The sequence below is a fragment of the Bombus bifarius genome, unplaced genomic scaffold (assembly GCF_011952205.1).
Source record: "Bombus bifarius isolate JDL3187 unplaced genomic scaffold, Bbif_JDL3187 scf7180000008288, whole genome shotgun sequence".
NCBI lineage: Eukaryota > Metazoa > Arthropoda > Insecta > Hymenoptera > Apidae > Bombus > Bombus bifarius.
The window spans coordinates 296,811-315,650 of record NW_022884571.1 but is presented as its reverse complement, the minus strand read 5'-3'; the positions used below and the strand labels follow the sequence as shown (position 1 = coordinate 315,650).

Below are 18,840 nucleotides of genomic sequence, written 5' to 3'. Positions count from 1 at the left end.
AATTTAGCTAGGATAGCTAAATAATAGCCCTATCGTGATCCCTCAAGCATTGTGATTGGAGTAAGCGTCCCGCAACTGTTTGCTAATTCGTCGTATTCCATCTCGTGGAAACCGATCGAGCCTTGCCGGGAAATATTAACTGCTTTCGTAATTTTCCGATAGATTGTGCGCTACCATGCCGCATCGCGTCACTCTCTGTACCGCGGCGTTCCATGTACCCCGGAAATTCTCTTTAAAACGCTGATTGCTACGTCCTCTGACCAAGTCGCGCAAATGGCTAACAAACGCTGCTTCCATTGATGCGATAACCTCAACTGCTTTAATAACTATCGACATAACGTAACAGAGAGAATGTCGGCCCAACGTTTGTACCAGTAAAAAGGTGAAAAGGTAATAACGTCTAATATACGATAGGTTCTTGATCCATCACTCCACATATGTTGATCCGCGACCTTATGGCATAAATCTGATATTCCTTTGGGCGTGAAATTTATTGATAGCTTGGTTTAGCTTTGCGTTCCCATCGCCTCGCATATACGTAAAACGTATAAACGTAGTTACAAACTTTTATGTTACGCGTATTAAATTATAAGGGGAGAACTTTGTCTAATGCACAACAACCACACACGAAGGATAATATTCCAGAACCAATTTGGAAACATCCTTCGTATCGACAACTGGACACGTTTAGATGGCATATTAAGCGAATCTAGCCAACATAGTAAGAATTATTTATACATCGCAGCCTATGCGTGTATTTCAATAAACTCCGTTGGGAATGTCTGTTGGAAATTCCTGGTATAAATTGGGAGGTAACGGGTAGTGACAGAGAATGGAGAAGAAGATAGATTAGAAAATGGGAGAAACAAGAGACAACGAACGCGATTAGAGACACTGTTCTAATACATCGACGAATTGGTTTGCCGTTGTAATCGAAGCCAAAGATTGCTATGTACATGTACGCGGACAATACCGGGAAAGGAGTTAAAGACGAATGACAGGATGGCTTCCCTTTATTCCTGATCCCGGAGAACACGGAACCGCAGCTTCGATCGGCCATTACTTAGAACTCGATTTATTGCCAGCGAATAACGCGCTGGCGCTGCTCACAGCTGTGTTACGGATAATGCAGGTACAGGTGCAGCAAGAGGATGGCTTCCAGGACACACGAATTTATAACGGCTGGCTTGTGTACGCGTCCGACCTTGCTCGGATCGTCGCGTCGTTGGGAAACGAGACCGTGCTTTCCCGGTATTTTCTTTTTTCTCTCTCCTCACATCCTATCACACGGTTCGTTGCCTGTCCGCCACGAAAATCCCTCTAGGGAAAGATTTACAGACTCGTAAATCGTTCCCGATCTGCTCGGAAATGATGTTCGATCTCGTTCCGAGAAAGAGACAAAGACAGCTCGGATTATATATCGACAAGCCGAACAAAGTCTATTTCATATTCCAGTCAGAATCGTGTGATTCCTAATGAAATAATTTTCCTGCGATACACGCATAAGCACGCGGAACAATTCTTGCGGAAGAATTTCTTTCGGGAAAACGTTTTAAACGTTGCCCCGGTTCGAGTAGGCAGGCGACTCGGTTGACTTAGTAACAATAAAAAACGAGATTCATTTCTACGGCCGTATATTCGTCGAGGAAGGACCTACGTTCACGACATTCCCATGTGCAAGGATTTACGGAGAAACTGGCTTTTCAAAGAATAATCCGCAGGATGCGGAGAAAACTTCAAAATTGGTCTTCAAAGTACGGGAACTGGGACCGTGATAAATCGGTCGAAAAGGATATTTGCCGAGGTTCCTGCAAATACCGAATCCTACCTTTGTTGGTCTCACGAGGGTCATAAGTTTCGGTAGCCCAATATCTTTTCAGCTGTTACGACACCTATAATGGTAGTCATTATGCGCGTGGAATACGTAAAACATCGATAAATCAAAAAACAATATGACAAACACGTTCCAAGAAAACGGACAAATCTTCATCCAAGGATCGAATTCGGCCAATTTGCGAAGCCAACACATTTAATCGATATCTCTTTTTCGATTAACTCGAGGAATATCACATACCATCGTCTATAGATACAACTCATTTACACAAACGTACGAGTGTACGGAATCGTAACAGAGACTTAAGGTTACGCACGACATGCGCCCGCAACGTCCAGCAACCAAGTATGTATGTAGAGTACCTCTAGGTATTCGTGGCACTGCTCTTCGAACACTGGTTCACCTTGGATGTGTCTCGACTCCGACTCGCCTCGCATACGACTCGTCGCGGTCAGTTTGATAATCTTACGAAAAGAGGATAATTTGATCAGGTATTACTTATGAAAAAATTGCCTAATAGCTAGGTGTCAATTGATTCTATTCAATCTTGAGATGAAAACAAAGATATTCTACGCTGATAGCTCGTTCAAGAGTATTCTTCTCTACGCAGAGACATTAAGTTACACCACTATTCGATCGACCACGCTACAATGACTGTCCGTTTTCCCAACCTTAACGGGATGCTGGTGCGAAACATTTAGAATCTAGTACGTGAAATCCTCGATGACAAGCCAATTCTCGCTTGTCACAGAGCAAAAAAACGCAATAAATAGGAGAAGGCAGAAGGTTAGACCACACACGATAAAAGCACAAAGAATCGCTGCCAAAACGCGTAACACAATCTATGAAATCTCTATCTATCGACCGTTAACCACCAACAATTGCGTTCTAGTAAGAAAAGACGTGTGCGCTGTTCAGGAAAAACCTTGTCAAATGTTTAGATTATAAAGTATGTCTTCAGAAGAAATCTTAATTTCGCTTTTAATAGGGTGGTCTGCTATTTCGGTTAGGGGCAATATTTAAAGTCAAGAGAAAGAAAGAAAAATAGGCGAAACATCGTGTTGCTCGCAACACCGTGCAATACCGTACAATTGATTCATTAACTACATTCACAGCATCCACACAATGTTTAAGCGACGGTCTTTGCAAAGGCATTCAAGCGTGAAGACAGCTTCCTTCCTTCCGGTCCAAACTCTGCAACCGGGTTCAGCAATTCTACAAAGTTAGTTTCGACTGCTCTGACCACGAGTGCCCATCACAGTCGCGTTCGAATGTTCCTTTAACACCAGGGTTACGACTGCTGCTGTTACAACGTGGAGTTAGCCGACCGCAATCGTTACAGGTAATAATATGGCATCTACAAGCCAGGTAGATGTAGTTTTGCCCGGTGGATACTACTTCCAAGTTTGCACGATTTTTAAAAACCGGTTCCCGTCAGAAATTCCGAAACGATCCTTCTTGAGGGGACACTCAGACTCGAAGGTGCCTACCTCTTGTTCTTGCGAAACGTTCTAACTGTGTTTTACGATTCGACGAGTTTCGATGAAATTTCCGTATTCATCCACGCGTCAAAATTACGTTCCAATCTTATTATTTTAATTGTATCAATACAAACGCAGCGATACGTTTTCATTTGACAATTATTATTGAAAATGAAGACCTCCCTGTTCTTTCATTCACAAATCGTTGAGTCGTTTAAGTAACTGTCTTTCGATAGAATTGCAATTGATATAAATAACTTTGCGATACAATGTACAACGTAGTTCTACTTACAAACACTACTTGAAAGTGTACACAGTTTTTAAGAAATTGGTTTTATGGAAACAACTTGAAACAACCCCGGCCATGATAACGTTCCGGTGTTAAAGTACGTTTCTTTTGTACTCACGAAACTCTATAAAAACTTTTAGCCATTTCAAGAAGTTAGTTTTGAGTACTGCGCAAACCACCATCTCACACGGACCTTGCATACCTACGCATTATTCTAGCTTGAAAGTTCCGACTTACGTACAACGACAGTACTTGATCCACGTATCACGTATACGACCAGGGTGTGTTAGAAAAATGTTTAAACTTGAAGAAGACGTAAAGATCGACCGTGTAACGATATCATAATGCAATGATAAAGTTAACGAGTAACAGACGACCATCCATTTAACGATATTATGGGTGAAATTCTCGTCAAGAATAATCCTTCAACTGGTAGGAGGTCGCAACCGCGCCCTGAGGAAGCGAGCTGATCATTCGGGAAAGTGAACAAACCACGTTCCATCCCTACCACCATCGCGGAACCAAGGTTCTCCCTTTGCTTCATGCCCATCTGCGTGGTTCTGATCCTACCATCCGTGGCCCACGATTCCTCCAATCCGCCCAACATCTTCTCTCGGCTCAGCCGCGTCTTTTTCTTCGTCTGCCATTCACTCGCTTCATCGACCAACAACGTTTCTTAGTCTAGTATGATCATGTCCGATGTCTCTTTCGTTTTTTCATCCTGTTTCCGCCTTTTCCGCTGCGCTAATAACTACTTAGACGAGAGAAATTCCACAAGAAAGTCACGGAGAAAAATCGGGTCGTGAATATGGGAACAGTTTAGGCGAAACCAGTGCTGTCGAGTATCGACCAGACCGGTATCCAGCCTGTGAGTAATCCTACAGGCGTGCTCCTATGTTTACAAACACGGGCAAGTTGAAGGAACCATGAATGACCAATGCATGGAAACGCTTTGATTCAACGTACTAATCAACCTCCTTGCCTTGAGTCGTGTTTCGTAATGCGAGATTGCGATATACCGATCTAGTTTTCCGCGTTCCAGCGCGTTTATCTACGTGACTATCGATGATCGCCTATACGCGACTAAATTTTACTATTTGAAACACTGTTCAACGATAACAGTTACCAATGCCATTCGATACTTCTTCGTACGAATGTATTCTTGTTCCTATCGCGTACGCGTCACGGCTAAAGGTATTTTCAGCCATGGAAAACACAATTTCATTAAACTTCTTCGTGAAGAGATAACGTTTGACGAGCGCGATCTGCCCGAGGCATGCATTTAATCCCGAGCACAAAGCTCACCCGTCGTATAATTAAAATGTTTCATTCAGCTACATAATTACTATCGAACACCAAAGATAGTGCCGCGTTGGTTCGGTACAACGAATTCAAGAGTAGCCGGAAAATACTCAACGTTCGTACACTCTCGCGGCAAAATTCCAGCAAAATATCCAACTTTGATACTGAGTGGAAGAGAAGACGAGGGGAACGATAGAAAGAAGGTAACCGAGGACGAGAATAAGAGTGAGCAGGAGAGAAGAGGAGAAAAGGGAGAGGGTACAAGAGTAGCAGATGGAGAAAGGGAATAGAGCTCGTTTCGTCCGTTCCTCTCGTATAGTTGGAACGAACTTACTTTGATCCGTTGATCTCGAGATTAACAGATGCCCCAAGGGTTGAGGGCAAGGTGGCGGTAGAGGAGAAGCATGTAACACACGCGGATAGCTTCTACTCAAAGTCGCTTCTTGAAATAATTTCGATTTAGATCTGACGATGCCACGTCACCATATGTTTCCGTCAAACTCTGTGCTATTGCGCTCGAATCGAAACTCTCTTCGTGAAGGTCTAACGGTAAACATGGTCGGACGTCAAGGAGAAAAGACCGTAAATGGAAAATTCATTTTTGCTCGGCGAACATTCACGAACGCGAATTGTATTTCGTAGAAAAGTATTTAAATACATGGTGTAGTCACGGAACATCAGAGTCATCGATCAATAATACTAGCTCGTATTCTACGTATTCTTGCGTGGACGATACGAATTCGCTTTAATCCGATGATCTCGAGATTAACGGATGCCCCAAGGGTCACTAGTAAATTCCTGTATCAGGAACGCCAAAGAGCAAGGAATGCAATACGGCAAAGACTACGATGTTGATCGTCAGCCCGAAGTTTCCTTGGAAAATGAGGGAAATGTCAACGTACTCGCACGATCTCGAACGAATACCAATTGGAAACGCCGATCGTCCGCCAGGTCGCTAATTAATTGGAAGCACGTTGAAGTATTTCATCGATCTTCGAGATACAAGTCACTTGTCTCATTATTCGAATATCTAACACCTAAAATGGAATCTTTTCCTCTAAAATTATGGATAGCATCGTCCCGTAGGATTCTAATCGGTTGAACGATCTCGAAGAATTTGATTCAGGTAAAACCACATCCTCGGTGTTTAAAGTAGCGGTTGCTGCCCTACAGGTATTTGACACTTGGTCGGGAAGATACAAACGATACGCACGAAAACGAAGACTCCTTGTGGGAAAATCAACCTTTTGAACAAAGTCGAGAAAGAAGGAGTACCACGATGCGAAGATAACGTTCTTCACTTACAGAACACGCGGAACTTGAACTCATTTCTGACGTTGAAAATTCACTTTAATTTACACATAATATAGAGAATGTAATATGAAAAAATAATTACCTGTTGGCGCAATTCAGGCTGAGAAATTAATTTATCAATTATTGTGAGAGCAGAACCGATTGTGTCATCTTTGAAATTTATAAATATTAGATAATCGTAACAGGTGCGTTATAATTTATAATTAGATAGATATTTTCCCAAAAGCTTCAAAGCGAATACACTGCGCTAAATCACGCGTTTACGTCGATGCAAACGCTCGAAGTAATAAGAAAAGAGAAGTAAAGCGGGTTGCGTAGTTGCCATGGAACGCATTTTTCGAATAGTGAAAAGTTGAGATGCAGAAAAGTTTTTAGCAGTTGAAACTCCGAATCTCCGACCCACAAATTGCTATCCATTCAGGATTATTTGAAATTCGAAGAAACTTTTGCCTCAAGTGGTTTTCTTCCTTGAGTGTCGCAAGCGACTTCAATCAAGTCGAGTCTTTCCGATTCGTTTCTCATGCTATTCGTATTCTCTTTCTCCTTTCTTTCTCCTCTCTTCCGATTTTGTCTCGGCATGTAACATATTCATCGAACATATTCATCTACTGGCCCTCATCTTCCTCCATTGACACGTTCGACCAAATCACGAACGCTTATTACACTGTTTTGCTGCTTGCATTTTTCCCTCCGTCGCGTTTCAACGAGAACGTAACAGGATATCTTCAAACCGGTACTCCGAGCACACGAATCGCACGTGAATAAGGACCAATGACGACGTGATCGTATTGAATTCCATAAAATTAGTAGAAGTCAGAGTGCATACCCTGAATGCCTGCAATTGCGGAAAAATGTCTAGTCACGTTTGCACGCGTGTCGAACGGAATATACTCTTCATCTTGCTTCAGGCGAAATAAGAAACTTGAATTAAAGGTATTTCATGTCTGGAGATACGCGACTACCGACGTATAACCGATACGTTTGTAAAGATACTAGACTCGATTTCAAGATTCTATTCATGCTCACATAGAACGGTACACTTTGTATCGCGACACGGATTGTAAACTAAGTGTTACTGTATTACGAGGTTTCAATTGACATCTGCCTTAGATAGTAATATCGATATTTGGTTCCGTGACGACGAACTACATGCCACGTATATATGTACATATATAGCATAATATCAACCAACGATACATCTAACATTTGCTTATAATCTGTTCCTTCGAGCACGCAAGGAAGTCCGAAAGCAGCTGTAATCTTATTAGCCGAGTAAAATGATTTGCATTTCGTATCATGAATTACCAGAATCGATCAAGTGCTGGCAAAAGTGTATCTTTCTTCTCAGATTTTACGAGCCTCGGCTCATTTTTTATTGCGCGGTAAACCTGCTGCATCTTTTCGATCTACGACGATAGCTCATTTTTTTCCCACGAATCATCGTCAGTATCCAGAACGCGTAGTTACACGCTGCTATGCTACATCATTCTTTAACACCATTTAACTGCCGTTTAAACGTTTTCTTTTTTTTTTTCCTTTTTTGTTTCTTAACGTCGTTGTTTCTTACGTGTCGTTCTTGGATTTTCCATACCGAAGATTACCTTAGATTTTCAATTCGTGTTTATATCTTCTTGCTTCTTCTACTCGCATATTTGAGTAAACCATCCATGAATAATATATTCCCATCGAACGGAACATCGTGTCCTTACATACCATTCTCCAATCCCACATCTAACTTTAACTATCAATTCTGTGCTTTGAGCTACCTTCCTTAAAAAAGAATTCTGTTACACAACGAAACAAATTAAAATTAATATCGCTAATGCTATGGAACAAAACTGCGTAATATTTGTAACCTTCAACGATTTGTAACTCATTTACGCGAACGAAGAGTTTAATTTGGTTGAGCTATTAACCGCAATACAATCTTGTTGAAATAACGAGAGTGAGAGAGAGGGGAGGGGAGGAGGGAAAGAAGCAACTCGCCCAAAAATACAAATCTATACACAGTATATTGTCGACAAATCCATACTGTTGGCTTGATAAAATATCCCGATTCATCACTGAACGCAATTGGTTTGTCGAATATACGAAAATTATGCGTTCCGTACGATAAAACAAGCTCAATCAAAACGATGATAATCACCGATTACAATGCACTAATTACCCTACATCCTGACGGTATCAATGAAACCTTGATTACGATACATTATATCATATGCAACTAATAATGTCGTTTTAAAGTCTAACATGCAATTCACACGATGAATACGATGACGATAATAATTGGTGGTTAATATACGTACATTTGGATTTTTCGGCAGTGGTGCGGTAAGTGCATCGAATTACATTAGCAATATACAGGGTGGTTGGTAACTGGTGGTACAAGCGGAAAGAGGTCGATTTTACGCGAAAAAAGAAGTCGAAAATATAGAATAAAAATTTTTCGTTTGGCTTTGTTTTCGAGAAAATCTACTTTCAATTCTCGCTCGGTACGCGTGCACTTTATCACGTTTCGTTATAATGGATCTCACTGTAGATCGTTGTCTCGATGGAAAAATTAAAAAAAAAAGAAATGAAAAAAATCGTTATTCTATATTTTCGACTTCTTGTTTCGCATAGAATCACCCCCTTTCCGCTTGTACCACCAGTTACCAACCACCCTGTATATTAGCAAAGTTGATTAGACAGTTTGCGATTCTCCCTTCGCTATTCACACACAGTAAAGGATCCGTTGTTGTAGTCAGCGGTGCTATGTAACACGAACGGAGTTAGGGTACAGACTGTAAAGGCCCGAGAGTCGACTTTGGAGAAAACCCGCGTGAAAAAGAAACCGAGAGAAGATCGAAAAAGGACAATGGATGATAAAGGAAAGCATAGAATAGAAAATCGCAAGTTAGAGAAAGGGGAGGAAAGGGAAAGACAAGGGGAAGAAGAAGGAGATGAAAAAGACTCGAAAGATTTCTGTTATTTGACGTAATGATCCTTATGGAATGCGACGAACGCAGCCGGGAGAATATTTTCTTGCCAAGGCAATCTTACCTGCCTCCACTTCACCCTGTCTCTCAAAACACTCCTTGCCTTATTTTCTTCCTCTTCCGGATCCTGTCATCGATCTAAAAAGAATCCAACAAAATACCATCTTCGAAGCAGTTTCCTTTAAATCTCTACGCTAATTTCAGAAACAATAGAACGTTCAGTTATCCAGCGGATATTAGAATTTCACGAATGAATGCTACTTGCTGATTAAAAATACCGAACAAATTTTTAAATGACACGGACGTTTGGATCGAGAGAAAGAAAAACTTTAAAGGGATTATATTTGGAACATATATGTAGATGCAAGAGGTAAGCATAAACTGTTAAAATATCCCTCAATCGAAAAGAGTGCCGTCGTCGAGTTTCCTAGTAAAGAAAATACACTGCCACGTACTTTCCAATATTGCCTGAGAAAAATACTTCACCTAACCAAATTACTCACCACCAAAACCTACCATCGTTTTCCGATAAATGCGGAGGAACCCTCGCATCGAAAGTCTACCGCGTAAAAAGAGAGAAACAGGAAGAAACAGACATTGGCTTCTTTTAATCGAGAAAAGTGCTGCACAAGATAATTTATGAAAAAAGAGAAGAGAAAAGATATTTTAAATTTCTGCAATTGCGAAAAATAATGGTTAACGTAGCGTTTGATTGTAAATATACGTAACGTCGGAAACTATTATTTTTTACGCGTTATATCGCACGATTCATCATGAGGAAAACTCTTGTAACTAAAAATTGTAATCACGCTCTGCAGTGTGTGATTAATTCATCGGAGCAATTTCACACAGTATATACAGGTAAATTGTATTCATGAAATACCATCACGTCGGCATAACATAACGTTGAAAAGATCCTTTGGGAATCTCTTCTGAGAAACTCTATTATCATGTACGTATATGCCTAAACGAAACGTAAAAGATTAACAGAAATAAACGATCGCGATATGCATGCTACCTTTTGCAATGAAAACATAAGATCGCTGGCCGACGAGAGCAAGCAGCTCCTTCACGAAACGGTAGCAGTGGGGCACCGGAAAAGTTTTGACAGGAATTATCGATGAGTTTCCACAAAGTAGAAAAATCAAACGAAAGGGTTAAGACCTGTCGTTTTTCCCAAGGCTCGGCCAATCACGTAAAGTGCTTACCTATCTGCGTGCTTACTTTACCTATGTATACTTTTACTCGCGCGAATATTACGCATATACACGATCGCACGATCTCGCGCACAAACTGTGCATGTGCATACGGTACACACGCACGTGTACTCCTGCAAATATTTACGTGCGTGATACGTACAATATAAGCGGGTAGGCAGGTATCTCGATCCGAACCTCCATTATCGAACGAAAGAGACTCGTGAAGAGAGAACAAGCGAAAGTAGAAGAGAAGGCTGAAAACCACCCTCCACACCGACTATCCGGCCTTCGGCGAAGAATCAATGCGACCACCTCCCTATACCCTGCATCACCACCCACGCTTTCCTTCCTTCTTCTCTTTGTTACTATCTCTCACTGCCTCGTATCACAAAGAATAAAATACGATATAAAAAAGAGGCTGTGGTCCGTACGATTTACACATCGACCAAGTTCCATTCTTAATTTAAGAATCCAATTTGCATTGTGAATGGTCAAGCGAACGACCTACAATCGAAATATCGCTAAGTATCGGAATATATCGGTGATCGTCAAAAGAAATAAGAAGAAACTAAACCAAACTGTAAAGAAGATTTTTTACCGAAAAGTTGTATGTACAGGGGATATTTGTAAGCCAGTAGAGCGAGCAAGAAGAGAACTTTCCCGTTCGAAAGAAATACGTTATAAGATTTGCACAACTTTCTTGTAAACGCGATTATTCAAATTTCAGGTTTTACGGTCTTTTGGAAGGCTATACCGATAACACTCGCGGCGACACGACAGGAAACGACGTAAGCTCGAAAAATCGCGGATAATCATATCCTGTGGTAGCGCGGAAACCGATGGTTGGAAAGCGACAGAAAACGATTGGAAGACTCTATTGAGTCGCGCGCAAACCGAATGATATTTTGACCTCGAAAAAGGGGCACAGGGAAGAATCCAAAATCAGACGACGCGATGGGAGCGAGCAAGTGGAAGGGCTTACGTGACTGCAATGTGCAAAATTGTCCTTGGAAGGAAATATCAGATCGACAGTCGTGCATTATCCACGACACAGTGGAGCATATGCAAATTACTAGTTCCAAAGGCAACCGGAGAATTTTCGGTAGCAAACCTCACTCCAATAATATACGACGAAATCTAAACGAGGAGAGAAGAGTATAGATATACCTGATGTACCAACGTGTTCTTCGTCAGAGACAAAGCAAAATACATGTAACAAGAGCGAGAAATGCAAACATTCAACGAAGACTCTCCTTTGAAGAATCTACGATCATCCAATCATCGATCAATGCAACCGTATAAAGAATACAGAACAACAGTCCATCGAAAAGGACAAACGTTGTGAAATATGAAATGACGCTGAAAATAACGAGAGAATATCTCGGATTTCTTGAGCCGTTTCCTTCGAGGACTTGTCCACCATCCACGAGCAAGATTCCTGCTTGTGACAGTACACCTTTTCCTCTTCTTTCTCTCCTTCCCTGTATGTTTCTCCCAGAGGACAAGTCATCGATATCCCATTGATATGTAAATTCCGAGTTTCCATCCAATGAGCGAGCAACATCCTCTAAAACCTTCCCCTTTGCGTCCTTCGTTTTTTCTCCATTTTCCATAACGCAAAGAATGCTACTTCGTCGCGAGACTAAGATTATTACGATGTTATTACAGTCGGAAGACGTTGGATATATCTTCCGAAGTGAAGCGGAATTCCATGTAAATGGAAGTCATTCCATAGCGGCGCTTAACTCTCGTACAGGTATAATGCCATTAGTTACAAATGAGATAAACACATCCTTGAACGAAAAGCTCAAGATCATGCGAACGTTGTTAGAAGAAACTATGCGTCTTTTAACTATGAACGCTGTTTAACAAAGACCAGAAAATGGCATGTGTAGATTGGTTGAATGAAAATTCTCATACGATAATCGAAGATAAATAGCGTTGTTCGGCAATGGAACGAAGAACGAACGGATTTATTCCCGGAAACAAGACCCAAGGCCTTTTCAATTTAGAGCAAAGTCGTTAAATCGAGCAGGTGCGCGAAGAGAAAGGGGGTCGCAAGACGGACAGCTCTTTCACCTGTCGCACTGTTTTCGAGTAACGAACGCTCAACCCTCGCCAATTTCCATGTTCCTACCCTTCGCGTCAAGGTAAGGCAAATGCTGGGCCTTCTAGTACAATGAGTTACCAGCCTGTTCTGACCACAAATACGCTGAATATGCATGAAGCCCTTGTCTCTACTATCGGTACGTACGTCCTCGAATTAGGTTTCCCGCAAGTTCTTCGAGTCCTGTTCGCGCTGATGCTCCAGCCACTCCAGGAGCTCTCTAGTCACCTCTCGTAACCTTCTCGAGGGCTATGCTTCGTTGAACCTCCGCCGCGCTTTTCTGCACACGCGTACCCCTTTGGCTATTCTAAACTCGAGAGCTTCTTTGACCGCGAATCGATAAATCGGAATCGAAACTTCGAACTCTGTGAATAAGAACGACGTTCCACGAAGGAAAGAAACAGGTCAGAGCGAACAAAGAGACGCTCGTGTATACAAAACGAAATGCTTCTTAACGATGTGAAGAGCGTTAAATATAAAACGGAGAGCGGAGACGGTCCTTTACCTTTGTTTTTTAAATAATTTAAATTTTAAATTTGTAGAGGATATAACGGTTGCTCGACTCTCTCCATTTGCAATCAAAGGTCCGTGGAAAAATATAAACTCCCCTTGCTTTCTCACGTATTATGCACAAACACGCGAGTTATCGCGGCATTTCACGGATACGATTACAATCCTGAAATACGCGCGAAGATAATGCGCCAACAGAGTTCTCACGTGTAATAAGATATAATCTGAGTTTCCTGTTGCACAACAAAAAGGAACTTTAACGAATTCCACTTTTCCGGCCGCCTACCTCAGGAAAATAACTCTCTTTTCGTTCTTTTCCTCTAATAATGTGTTTTTCCGTACTGTTATTTTGTTGCCACGACGAATAATAAACCTTAGAGAAGAACACAGACAATTCTACGCTTTTAATTGTTTGCCATTACGGAGTCAGGAATTAAAGTGGATCTTCCAACTGCTCAAACTGTTCCGGAAGGAAGAAAAAAATTATACGAAATGAAATTCGTTGCTCGATTCTCTTTTAAACGATTTGCACTCTCTTCCCGAAGCTTCGCAATTTAATTCTTCGTCACACTTCTTTAAAAAGTCACGAGGCACAAGCGGACGACTACGACGATGAAATATACATAAACATACATATGTATATATATTATACACATATATACCTACGTGCACACGAAGGGAACAAAACTGAGATACGATCGAGCACGAGAAGAAAAGATTTTCGTCTTCTCGCGTGCGAATTCCGTTTCACGATGGCGTGCACCGTTTTTAAAAAGAAAGAAGCAAAAACGAAAAATATTTCACTTCCCGCAGTTGCTTTTATTTTCAACGTCACGCGCCGTCTTTCCCTTACCCGCAAACAATGCATTTATCGACAATCGAAAGAATTTTCGTCTCGTTAAAAAATAATTTTCTCTTTCTCTCTTTCTCTCGCACATACACACGCACGTACGCACGCGCGCGTATTCTCGCATCCAAATCTTTAAAAGTTGATCGCGCTCAATGTATATGTACATATTTATAGGAAATACCGGTCTCGCTCGATACCGACTCGCGGCCCTTTGCATTCGAAACAAATACATGTACACGTGTGCAGGATCCGCGAACGTAAAACCAATATCGGCGCGGTGTGGTTATCTACATATTGCAGATATAGCAATATTCTATAAATAATCTGTACAACTGAGATGGGGAACATGGCAGAGAGTTGAAACTATTCACCGTCCTACGTGAAAAAGATCTGCCTACTTTTTCATCCACAAATTTCATCTTTTCGTAAAGCGCGAAGGATAAAATTATTGTAACATATTGGTGTGTACGCAAGGCAAATGTAAATAAAATACAAGCATTTCCAGCCATCTGTATTTTAAGATATAAAAACTTTTGTGAATTAAACGAGATACGTGTTTGTATGGTATTATTATTTTTTATAAGCCCACTTTCGTCAGGGTCATCTAACTACGATGAGTTGTAATATTAACAGCGTTAAAATTCCCAAATTCAAATCCTTGTTTAGTAAGAAAACTTAAAAGTTATTACATGCACTTGCGTAAATATGTATGTATAGGACCGTAGTAGAAAAATATAAACGACGAAGAGAGACAAAGGAATTTCTCGTCGACGCTATCAAGAAATAGAAAGAGAATTCACAAGTTACCAGTCCATCTCCTTACTGTAATGTATCGGTGTGACTTATTTTTCGACATGCACGACAAACATCCCCGAAATTCAGAAAATTCCTGTATTCTCGCGCCACAGACGCCTGCATGTTTTAAATCTGAAAACAAAACAATCTCGAGAAAACGGTTTCAAGCCTCGTTGTAGTACGAGCTAAGGTCGAAAACAAGGTTTGATGAACTGGCAGGAAACGGGCAGATAGATTCTACAAGTTTAAGTTCCGTATCTCGATGAAATCAACAGATCAACCGTATCGGCGTAATCAATCGATCGTAACGTTTCTTACAAAGCTTCTTTTCGAGCAATTCGTTAATCTAATTGTCACCATACGACGATTATCACCCGTGCCGGAGGCTTAATGATCGAATAAAGTTCGATTGTGAATCGTGGTAGCCGCGAAAAACCAAATATTGACATACCATATTGAATTAGACGACGACGATGGTTTTTCGGAGATGGAGGAGAAAGCCGTTCGATGATGTGTTAGCTTATCGGGAATCCAGCGTAAAAAATTACATGGATTCGAACGACACATGATATTCGAGAAACGAAAACTCATCTTCGAGATTGGCTTGCGAAATGCAGCATTCAAGGACGGTTCGCGGAAAAATATATATAACTGTAAGCGTATCGACGACAAGGATAACGTGGTTACGGCTAGAAAATATATTATTATCTGTACAGGTACGCGTTGTATCTACCTACCAGATATGTACATATTTAATGCTTCGAATTATTAACAAATGCGATAACGTTGGACGGCTCAACCGCAAAACATAGCAGTGGCAAGCAGACAGAATAAAGCAGAAGTTATAAAATAATTATCCTGCTCGCAATATTTTTTCGAGCGAAAGATTAAATGGCATCAGAAAGCAAGAAGAAGCATAAAGTCATCGATATTGACCTATCAAAGTAGCAGCGGCAAACGTCATCAGTGCTGAATAATGTCGATTTAATGTCGAATAATGCCGTCGTCGTCGTTATTCCGGAACTGGCAGGAAACAGTGGCTGTTTCAATCAACTCAGCCTTGGCAAATTTCCTGCGAATAGTTGCAATTTGCAATTAAGATATAGGCGCATCGCAACGATAGCTTTCCCCCTAATAGACATTATCATCGACGGCCGCTACCACGCCATAATAACTGCGCATAATGCGTCACAAATTAATGATTCAGAGAACGATGATTGAGCGATTGAAGACGTGCGAACGAATAGAAACATATTAATTAAAAGTAATCTTTCTTACATCCTTTACCGGGAATCGATAGCGGTTAACATCGACGATAGCGATTGTACGCATCCGTCCTGGTCCGTATCGTTTCGTTTTGCATCGTCGTGTCACGAGGCATGACAAATGTCAACGCGGAAGCGTTGACGTTGAGAAACGTCTCGAGTGAAATGCTTTCGAGGTCGGTAAATATTTACGACTTCTGTGAGTACAGATTCTACATCGAATGGTAAGCTTGCAGTTCCTTGATTTTTGACAAATGTACTTATATTTGCTTCTTGGTAAATAACCGCCGTGTACAAAGACACGACAATATCCGGTACCAGATGTCGGAAACCTCTTAATGTTTGATCTTGCATATACGTTCGTCAAATTTTCATATCAACACGATGATGCTATTTGCAAAAACATTAACACAGCGGATGTGGCGCAGTTTCCCCGTTCACGGTCGCGTAATACGAAACTCGTCAAGAGGTTAGATTTCTAATTTTGTCCCGGTAGCATGTTAAACCAGTGTGGAATAAACAAAACATTGCTGTACGTAATATGAGAAATGCGACGCAGAAGCCGAATAACAAACGAAGAAAAGATAATAAATGACGCTATTAGAACGGCAATAGATAAAAGAAGAAACGCTTACCAAAAAAGATGAACACCGTGGAGAAGGAACGATCTGCCGTAGAGCCGATCTCGCAGGATGTAGAAGAAAAATCCTCAAAAAAGCAACAAAAGGGGCACTGGATAAACAAGAGCTCGCGGAACACAAAAGGTTCAGTCACAATAAAAGCACGTAACGACACCCGGCGGCGGTCGAAAGATTCGTAGAGTCGCACCGCTCGACTTGACTGCAGGAAAAAAACAACGGTGTCGCGAACTTGACGCGCAATCTCTGGCGCGACGCTTAACGACACTAATATATGAAGGGAGAAAGAAGGAAACGGAACTGAAAACGACTCGATCACCGTGTTCACGCAACGGAATCTGTTCGCAGACAGCAAGGGAGGTCAACACGAGAGGAAAGAAGAAACGAGAGAAAGAGGAACGGACGGCGAAAAGTAATGTGGGCACGCGGTCTGCGGACGAGTTTCGGAGCTTCGAAAGTAACAACACGTAAACGGAGCAGTTTCCCGTACGAGGCTCTGCCGGGTACTGGGGGTTCGAGCCGGGCTATCGAACGCACCTCCGCGCGTCGACCAATAGGCGCCATCACCGCGTTCCACTCAGCCAATCAACGATAGCAACACCGGCACCGTCTACACACGCCGGGTCCGAACCGCCGTAATCAAAATCTTTAGGTGACATTGCTTTCATTATATTTATATATTAATCCCTAAATTATTTTTCTTTTCATGTTAATACATTTACTGCTTATGGTACTGCTTATCGATCGATTCTAATGTATCGAATAAACACGAATAGATCTTCGGTAATGACACAATCATTAACTGTGACTTTACGGTCGAAAGCAAAGAATTTTTAGCCTAAAATCGATTGGTGTCATTTTAAAAAGAATTCTTGACGAAGAAGCTATATGAATTATTGCTCGCTCCTCTTCTTTTCCTTATCATGATTAACTGTCTGTTTTTGAAAACGCCTATTTAACACCGAACTATACTCTGCAAAATTGCGATGGAACGAGAAATACAATAACGGTACGTGCAACGTATGCAGCTACGATACGATCCCTTGGGCAATAACCGAGATGGGATTGCTCTAACGCATATTAACGCTTCTAATTTATGCGAGTCCATCGACCGTGCGAGATCGCTCAAACCCTGCTCACTATTCAACCATAGTATCGCGGTTGGCCACTCCGTGCAAACTGCCAAGCGTGTCACTGTGAACGCGTTGATCAATGACTATAAAGGCGTAGAGAGAGCCCTTATATGTAAAAACCTTAACTTAACTCAGATTTTCATCGATATAAACTAAATAATTGTTCGTTAATTGGTACAATTTGAAACTTTCGATGGCGTCTCTTCCGTAGCTCGTCGTAACTTACGAATCATTTCATTTGCTCAAACGATAATCGTGCTTTCGAATAAATCTTGACACGACAAAACAACAATCTATTAACAACGTCCCCTTAATTATACTTACATAATAACACTTCTCAGAATATCAATCAAATTAACAGTATAGTGTCAAAACGAGTTGTATCAAACAGATATACTATTAATTAATTAATATCTCAGTTCTCTACACAATTAACACTAATAAGTGGAAGTGGCACTCCTTTTAATTGCGTGCAATAGGCTCACAATATATAGATAGAATCACAATGATTGCAAACTAAAAAACTTTGTCAAATTAACGACGTATTTCATAATTACTTTTATAAAATTAGCTCGACCTTTAATTGTAAAAGCTGGATGTGAAACGCGAACAACCATCACTCCAAAGAACCGAACGAAGTAACATAGACATAGACTGCCATTCGGAGAAAGCAATTAATTTTCATGAAACGTTTAATCCATGGGCAACAGTGTAAGCATAGTGCAACCTTTCACCAACAAAGATATTATGCTTTAATTAGACAAAAGAGTTTCATTCCTCGATCTAATTTCCATGGAATAACTCTAACGACTATTCCCTCCTGAATAATCGTTTATGGAACTTTTCACACTTTGCTGGATTACCATACTATCGTGCAATAAGAACCGAGCTATAGCTTCTCGAGCACCACTTTACCTCGTGGATACTACCATTTTTCTTGGCAAACGATCATAAACGTATCTTAGTAATCATGATAATTACTAAAATCGTAACCCATCACGCTACACACTCGCCGTCGTAGCTACCATTCGTGGTAGCGTAGAACTGAAATTTATAACATATAATACGATACTGATGTAAAAGCGAGGATAAATTTAGTATTTTAACACGAAATATCAAGAGTACTATTCCTTTGCAAATCGGAG

The 18,840-nt window shown here is 41.0% G+C and overlaps 1 protein-coding gene across 21 annotated transcripts in view; it reads right to left on the bottom strand.

The window, feature by feature from the left end:
• The window catches only part of LOC117212313 (protein turtle-like), a 155,703-nt gene extending 138,625 nt beyond the window's left edge, over window positions 1-17,078 (bottom strand). For 18 of the 21 annotated variants that reach the window (XR_004488436.1, XR_004488435.1, XM_033457020.1 and 15 more), the window contains exon 1: window positions 16,560-17,078. The gene's annotated coding sequence lies outside the window, so the exon portion shown is untranslated. The remainder of the gene's footprint in view (window positions 1-16,559) is intronic. The other 3 variants (XM_033457026.1, XM_033457025.1, XM_033457027.1) reach the window with 1 other exon arrangement.
• Window positions 17,079-18,840: the final 1,762 nt, after the last annotated feature.